We start from the raw sequence: 9,468 nt of genomic DNA, 5'->3' as shown, positions 1-9,468 counted from the left end.
AACAAAATAGCGTGGAGCACTGGTACAAATGTGTAATAGTCTATACACTACACGGTCAGCTGCTGCGAACTAAAAGCGCCGCCCGACCGTCACGCGACATGTAACACACAGACGAAAAAGTTTGAGACGACGTAATAAAAGTTTCACTTTAATAAAAAACCCACCGCCTTGCCACGCCTACTTTTATTCACTACTGTTTGAATCAATTCACCTGCCTACTGAAGACTTTTAATTATTTCGAAGGTCCAAAATTACTTTTTGAGAATTTGTATTAAACAATTTTCATCTACCGTAGAAAATTAGAGATGAGCTGACGTTAGATTCAATTACCGAAAATGAATGGCAATGGAAGAGATTTTTACTGATTCAAAGCGAATTGAGAACCGAGATATAATTTATTGCTTCATAAATCTCTTTCGATCAGAGTTACTTAATTTTGCATGATGACATGCAAATAATTCGTAATTCTGATTTCCTTTAGTAAGCCGGATCGACTTTACGGCACCTTAACATTGTAAATTGAAAAATTATTTTTGTCTGTCTGTTTGTTCCGGCTAATCTCTGCAATGGCTGGACCGATTTTGACGGGACTTTTATTGGCAGGTAGCTGATGTAATAAGGAGTAACGTTGGCTACGTTTATTTTAGAAAACTTCTTTTATTTAAGAAAAATAAAGCAATGTTATAATGTCCACGAAACGGTCGATCTCTAAAAATAATTTTTATTTATTTTTATTTCCTTCATCTATACATTTAGGTATTTCCTTCTAAATTTTATTTATATATCATGTGTTAATATATCAATGCTAAAATAAAAATAGTTTGTTAGTAATGTAAATCATTATTTTCAATATAAAGCGGTACTTACCTTAGCGGTAAAAGCCTCCTCCGTTAATTTCCACTCGTTCCTATCTTTGCTATTCATGTCCACCTCTTTCCTGCTATTTCCACTATATCATCACTCCATCTTTTATTAGGCCTGCTTCGATTTCGTTTCCTATTTATAGGGTTCTAGTTCATTTTGCAACTATGGACCATATTTTGTATTTTGTTCTTCGTGTATGTTCAGCAAATTTCCATTTTAAACATTGTACAGATAAGGCTTCATCTTTTGCCTTTCTGGTATTCTTTTCAGTGTAATGTTTCTAATGTCTTTTAGTCTTAGCCTCATATAACTCCTTTCCGTTTCTCTCAGAAAAACTTTAATTTTTTATAGGTTTCTGTTTATCAGAGGCCAGGCTTAAATGAGGCATGGCATTAGACAGGTCTCCATTGATTTTGTTTTTCAGTTTTGTTGGCAAGTTTGATTTGATTGAATTTCTTTAATCGACCAGTAGGTAGGTATTTATTTATTCCATATTGTGTTTTTAGTTCAACGTTCTATTTGTTTCTCATTCCAAGATTTGAAGGACACAACATGTCCTAGGTAGAGGTTATCGTTAAAATATTCAACCAATTAAAGTGAAAGTGAATTTAGTGCACGTTTTTAAACTGTCTACTATATCTCTACTATTTATATTTATGAAGTTCGTCAATAACTTACAGTTAACAAATGTTCGTGTGCCAATTACTATTCACGATACGACGATTACCAATTTAATAGTAGCCACGTAGTCAGTTTTATTAAAAACTAGTTGACCCCGTAAACGCTGTATTGCTATATAAAGTAATATAAGAAATAAAAATAATATCGAAAATTTTTGGGGTATATGAGAAATAGATGACGACTTAAGATTAAAACTTAAGATCTAACTGTAGTTAATCTATCAACTATAGTTAGCTAAAATTAAGTTTATTTCTTACCTCCTGAGAAAAATATAAAGATTCTAATTAGTTATTCATTTTAAACAATTCTTTCAATTTGTATTCTAAGCGACGACGACACATCAAAGGAAAAACATTTTTTTTTTAATTCCGAGCATTTTCATATTTATTCACCTTTTAAACCTTCTCTGGACTTCCACAAATAATTCAAGACCAAAATTTGCCAGATCAGTCTAGCCGTTCTCGAGTTTTAGCGAGACTAAGGAACAGCAATTCATTTTTATATATATAGATAAACCCAACGCTGCCCAAATTGTATTAAGTCAGTTATTATAATAATTATTATTAGTGGAAACTGTCAAATACAGATATTTCAATTTTAGGTACGTTTAAATGAGGTGATTTGTGTAGAAGGGGTTGGTAACCCGAAGGTTCTACACAAATCACCTCAAAATCAGTCTTCATTGTATTTTACTTATTCATTCTACATCGCCTGAAATCTATTTTAATTTGATTTAAATTTCTTTCAGCTTTGTAGCTAACAATATAGCAAAGGGGTTATATATTCGATGACGTTCTATTTAATAAAAGATATTCTTTGGCTTCCCGCTTAGGCCAAACATCAAATTTTCGTAAAATTTGTGAGCACACGACGTTCTTAATTGGATCGGTGAAATTGATCCCAAATGCGATTCGACGATCGCAAACGAGCGCTTATCGTTTCGTTACGTCATAACGGCTCTGTGACGTCATTATTATAATAATTTCTCTCTAGCCTAAATAGGAATAAATGATTAATAAATTGATATTATGATCTGAAATTTATTTGTTCTTACGGAATTACATATAATTCACTAGCTGACCCGACAGACGTTGTTCTGTACATAATAAATAAATTACTGTTTTTTATGAATTTGTCAATAATATTTCATAACATCAAGAATTATTACGTAAAATATGCTCCTTGTTGTTTTAATGAAGTTGTTTTACAGCAGAAATGTCAAACCGTGCGTCAATAAGCTCTCTCATAGAAAATATGTCCATACAAAACAAATACAGAAAATAAAAATACTTATGGGTCCCAAATCGAAGTAATAACTATCCTATCTCTCAAGTTGGAGTGAACTGCACTCCATGAAGTAAACCCCATCAAAATCCGTTCTGAGTTCACTGGAAACAAACATCAAGACCCTGGATTTATAAAGGCATAAAAGGCATTTATTTTCTCAAAATTGATTCCTGTAGAATTCTTTTTGATGCCATTTCTAATAATTACTAGTAGTATCTAGTCTACCGCCTCGGAAACAAATGGCGCTCTGAGAGAGAAGAAGCGGCGCAAGAAACTCTCTCAGCATTCTTTTTTTTGCGCTCTTTTCAATAAAAATATACAATAGTGTTCAATCATTTCTGTCGCTATAAAATAATCACAATCTAGTCCCAGGCTGTCCGATCATTTAGATAATCAGCAGTGGAGTAATAGGATTTACGACAGAGCCATTTTTTTTTATAAAACATTTAAATTTATTTATAGATTGTAACAGTGGCTGGGACTTTATTATAGAAGTGTATATATTTACCCTTAAAGCTATTATGTATCCTATGAAGCCTACTAGAATTAGTTACAAGCAATCCCTTATTTCTCGTGTTATAATAATGAAAATCACTATTAAGAGCAAAAAGGTGACGATTTTTGTGAACGTATATTTAATTTTCATAAATGTACTGACAATGAACAGTCATAATATTTATTTCTTTAAATTTTTCTTTGAGAGACTGTCTAGAACCATACATATTAAGATTAGCTGACCCGGCAAAAGTTGATTTGCCATATAAATTATTTTAAGAGTTAATCCGTTTCTAGAATATTGCAACATTACTTTATATTTCTAAAATAAACGGAGCCTAAGTTGCTCCTTATTACATCAGCTACCTGCCAATAAAAGTCCCGTCAAAATCAGTCCAGCCATTTCAGAGATTAATGCTGTTGAGTATTTCGTAACACAGTTTGTTCTTTTTTAATTTAGTGTAATATGTTGCCATCTTATCACCGTCCAATCACTTGGCATTTATCTAGAGGTTATACAGTTCGTATTAATGTTGAAATGGTATCAGTCCACATGACCAATCCATTTTTTTAAATGCAAATTAGTTACATTATAATATATATATCTTGAGGGGCTTTTCTCTTTAGTCTGTTGGAAGAACTTTTATTCATAAGATTGTAGGCGAGTTCGTGTGGGTATGTTTTAATACGTTTTGCGTAATACTTGAGTTTGTTGAGTAATTGTAACACACAGTAATAACGCATGTTTAAAATAAATGTAATAACAGAAAAAACGGTGTATTTTCAAAATACAATGCTTTCATTATCTGCAAATGTTCGACAAAACAAAAAGTCCCTTCCCCAAATAAATTAAAAGCTGAATAAACTCTTAATGCTGTAAATTTTCTGAAAACGAGCTACAATACTGCTTGTTAATGTTCGGTCGGTATTGAGAAAATGTTTTTGTTCAAAACTTTAAATTTTCAACTTCGTTAAAGTTTTTACTTATCTCTCGAACTGTTAATCTGATGAAAGAAAGCGGCGGTACTTTTGGTAATCTGTGCCGAATTGTTCCAAACAACTTTTGGGAAAGGGCTTCGTAATAATATCCTTTTAATGTGTTTAATGGCCCCCATTATGAGATTTACGCAAATTGTCGCTGAATTAAAATTGATTTCCTATTCAAGTATTTAAATACTACAAAAAGAGGTTCTAAATAACTTTTATGGGAATGCTCATTCTAGTCATCTTTTTTTTAGAAAAAGATATCATAATATTGGGGTAAAAGTATAAAACTGCTGATTTGTACTGAAGAATTGAAATTTGTCATTTTATATATTTATTTAATCAAAATAATTACCTTTTTTATCTATTCATTGCTGCCATCTAATAGGAAGGTCATTTATGACTTTGCGATAGAACTGTGGTCATCTAGATTCGAAAAACTGTTGGAAAGCATTTTGTACTGCTTCCTGAGAAGAAATTTTAGCACGTAGAAAATTGTCCAAATCACCAAAGAAATGGTATTCCATTGAACCAAGGTCTGGCGAATACTGAGGGTGACAAATGGTTTCTACTTGCAGATCTGTATTGTCAAAATGGTTTCTCGTGCTGTATGAGGTCTCGCGTTATCATGGGGCAAAAATGGTGAAGATCGATTCATGATTCGGGGCTGTTTCAGTGCTAATTTTGCTATCATTGTTCGGAGTTCGGCACAGTAGACATCTGCCGTTATTTCTTGACCAATTCAGAGAAAGCTATGGTGAACGACACCATGCTGAGACCACCAAACAGTTACCATTACTTGTTAAAAGAAGAAGACCTGGCCATGTGAAAAAAGTTTCATTCAAAAATGAATGAAGGTTCTATGTCAATTCAAAGTACCTATTACAATAAAACGGCAATTTCATACTTTAAACCCTTTTTTTTGTAGAAAAATAAATTATTACTTTAGATATTGCTCAAAATGAAAAAAATACCTAAAAATACATATCTTGTTATGATAATATTATGTATTATTATGTATGAGTGCAAGAAGTCAGAGTTGATTGCTGTACAGTGACTATAATTGGAAGTATTAATTTAAATACATGGAAGAAGCTGAAAATATGTTTAAAAAAATTATTAAATAGTTGTACTTAGTAGAAACATGAGCCTAGCATCCTATCATTAAAATAATATTGAAATAGAGTTAGGTCAATTTAAAATGTCGTGCTCGGTGCATCAAGTAAAACCTATTTAGGCTTTTAACTACTTCCTTGATAGGATGTTCAAAGTCGTTTCTTTAAAAAAGAATTTGTTTGATTGTTTTTGAATCAATGATTTTGTATCTAAATGCAGTTTTATTCACTCGACTGATCATCTCGCCGCGACATGCCTTAGTCACTTACGTTCGATAATTTGATTGAGAATTGAAGGTTTCAATTATTTCGAAGTTTCAACCGTTTGAGAATATGTATTAAACAATTTTCATGTACCAGAGAAAATTAGAGATGAGCTGACGTTATATTCAATTATTGAAAATGAATGGCGTGGGGAGAGATTTTTATTGAATTGAGTAGGCATAATTTATTGCTTCTTGAATCTCTAATGGTAAGATTTATTTTGCGTGATAAGTAGAAAATAATTCTTAATTTTGATTTCTTGTAGAAAGCCGGATCGACCTTTCCTCTATATTGTAAATTCAAATATCATTCAAAAGTACGAAATTGGTTTCAAAAAGGTTAATACGTAAATATTTTTAATAGTAATCAGTTTGATTGCAGCGCTTATCCTAAATATAATTTATGATATGTTTATATCACAGAAAACTATCAGAGTTTTCTATAGAATTTGTATGGATCTCTCTGGATGGAGAATTTGTCTGAAGTGGCTGTGGGCAGGACATAGCCTAAAAATATTGTTCGTGTGGCAAAATGGTGTCTGGAATGTCGGAAAGGTCTTAGGGGAAAGGAGAGGTATACAGAATGACCACAGATGCGGTGGAAGGATAATGACAAGAATACAGTAGGAGTCTGTAGAAACGATACCTTAAGAAGACCTACACCAAACTGGTCAATAATGACTGAGAGAAATAGAAACCTATCAGAAAGTTTGATAACTTTTCTACTTTAATTCAAGGCTTTGGGCATTGTTTATTTTCAGAATTTAGATGCAATATATTTTCACAGTAAAATAAGTTTACGATGACAATTTATATATGAACATAATATTGAGCTATAAATTAAAAAAATATTTGTTTTATTTTATGAAAATAAGGGACGAGACGAGCAGGATGATCAACTGATGGTAATTGATACGCCCTGCCCATTACAATTTATATCTGTTAATCTTAACAATGATGATCTTAACTTATGATTACAAAGAGGAAATGATTTTAACCAAGAATATCAATGTATATTATAAAACTGTTTCAAGCTTTAATGAATTATGAACGATGTATGCAAAGCGCACTTAATCTATTATATATAAATTGAAAGCTTAATCAGATTACTGGTTCACCGACTCGAGTTTTGTGTACAGCAAATTGAGGTCTGACCGAACGTCTCTCTCAGAGTGTCATTTGTTTCCGAAGCGGTGATAGTGTTAAAATGGACATCAGCCTCTATTATAATATATTATATCCAGGGATGTTGAGCCCGCGGAGAAATGCAAACACATACACCCACACAAACACACACACACGTACACAAACACACATACACAAGAATATCATAATATTTAACGCACTTTAAAGACCATGTAATTTTAAAAAACTTTCATAGAAATTCTCAAAATGTCTTTTACATTCGTCGTAAAATAGCTTTGTTCCACTAAAATGTCTTTCAATTTATTATCGGTTGACACAGATCCGATTCAATTTCCGATGTAGTAACAGTACTAGAATAGCTCGTATCTACAGAGATACGAGAATCGATTCTAACGAAAGGGTTAGTAAGTAAAATTATGTTTAATATTTTAAGAAATATATCTAACATATAAAATTAAATTACTCCTCCGAAATGGCTCATATGTTTTGTATGAAAAAATAGATGTTGGCCGATAATGATAAGGTCGACCCACACCTAAATATTTTTTGACATTTTTTTTTATTTTTATTTTATTATTATTCAGCATTGAAAAATACATAGAACTTCAAATTTTCGCCCTTCTACGATCTACAACTATTTTTGTATCACGATTTTTATATTATTCTTTTCTAACCACATATCTGCAAAAGGGTTGCAAGATGGCAATCGAATACAATAATTGTAGTACAATATATTTGGTAGATCTGAGAATCGGTTGCATCTATTTTTTATGCCCCGAAAATTTTATTTACTTTTTATGGCAATACAAAGTTTGCTGGGTCAGCTAGTTTATTTCTAACATCCACTCGTGATGACACAAGTGAATTTCATTATTATTGCGATAGTACTGTGTACATAATTAATATTTAAAAAAAAACTATAACAGCTAAAACAATATTAATAAACCTGATAATTTATTTGTTTTAAGTCTTATAACATTTTCACTGTATTTAATTTAATTAAGAACAGTGACGCATAAATTATTAACTAATAATTAGCGTTAATATGTGGGTTTTTAGATGCTAAGTTGACCTAGTTTTGTATTTGTATTGTGTAGTTTTGTATTTGAAAGCATTATTCACAACTACATATACGCGCAAGTGGAAAAATACATTTGTGGCGAACAGCATGGTTTTAGACCGAAAAGATCTGTAGACACTAACTTTTTGTCACTGGTTTATTTTATCTCTGACAAACTAGATCGTGGTTCTTAGGTTGACGTACTTCGACTTCCAGAAAGCATTTGACAGGGTCAATAATGACACATTGTTACAATAACTTAGCGCCATTAGCTTTGCACTGAGACTTCTCCGAGTTATCTCCTCCACCAGTGTTGCCGAGTCACTTCTTTTGGAAAATGTTAAGGAATGTAAACAAAATTTCAAATTCAGTGTTGTTAGCCCAGCAGAAATAATTAAAACTTTCAGATACTTAGAAATGAAAAAAACTGCTGATATATGGGGCATATCTGTAAAAATAATAAGTTCTGTTATTGACGTCAAAGCACCATATCTAGCACTAGTTTTTAATAGCTGTATTGAACATGGCGTGTTTCCTGACCTTCTGTAGTATAGTAAAATTACACCATTATTTAAATCGGGACTCACTTCTGACCCGAATAACTATCGCCCTGTTTAAGTGTTGCCGACCCTTAGTAAAATTTTTGAAAAAATTATTTTAAGCCAAATGCTAACTCACTTTAACACTTATACGTTAGTTCATATAAAGCAATTTGGCTTTACTAGGGGACGCTCGACTACGGATGCAGGTGTTGAACTTATCAGGAATATTTTTGAGGCCTGGGAGGAATCACAGAATGCACTTGGTATCTTCTGTGATTTATCTAAGGCTTTTGATTGTGTTCAGCATTCAACGCTGGTCAGGAAGCTATGCCACAATGGTATAAGAGGATCTGCACTCGATCTTCTGATCTCATATTTAAATAATAGGATTCAGAGGGTCGAGGTGAATGGCAGGAGATCTCCTGGGACTTCTCTCGGTATGGGGGTACCACAAGGGTCTATTCTTGGACCCTTCCTCTTCCTAATTTATATAAATGATCTACCTAACCTTGTAGAAAAAAAAACACAAGGTGGTATTGTTTACGGATGACACTTCACTTATATTCAAAGTGAAACGAAGCCAAGTTCTGTATGACGAAGTAAACAATGCTCTATCTGACATCGTGTACTGGTTTAGCGCCAATAACTTATTGTTAACCTTTCCGCATCGGCCGTGCCCGCGGGCACTGGTAATTCAAAAAACAATGAGAGCGGCTGTGCCGCGGGGCACTCTTTTACCTCATCCAGTTTTCACCCTTATTAGGTGTACAAGATGGTTTATTTGCCTACGCAGTTATGAACGAGTGAATTCCCAAACACATTTCGATCCGTTACGATTCAAGGCCACCAATATTCGACGTCATAGCTTTACGGACAAAGCACTTATGTGTCCACTTGTTCCCGGCCGGCGCAGCGAGCGGTCGTTATCAAGACTTTACACGAAGATCGTTCTTTGTGTAGATTTAAGCTTTATTTTATAATTAACATATACTATTCATTACAAAAACATAAAAGGAAATAAATAAAACAAG

Source organism: Leptidea sinapis, chromosome 8 (genome assembly GCF_905404315.1).
Source record: "Leptidea sinapis chromosome 8, ilLepSina1.1, whole genome shotgun sequence".
Classification (NCBI taxonomy): Eukaryota; Metazoa; Arthropoda; class Insecta; order Lepidoptera; family Pieridae; genus Leptidea; species Leptidea sinapis.
The sequence above is the reverse complement of the archived record's forward strand: the minus strand, read 5'-3'. Positions refer to the sequence as shown.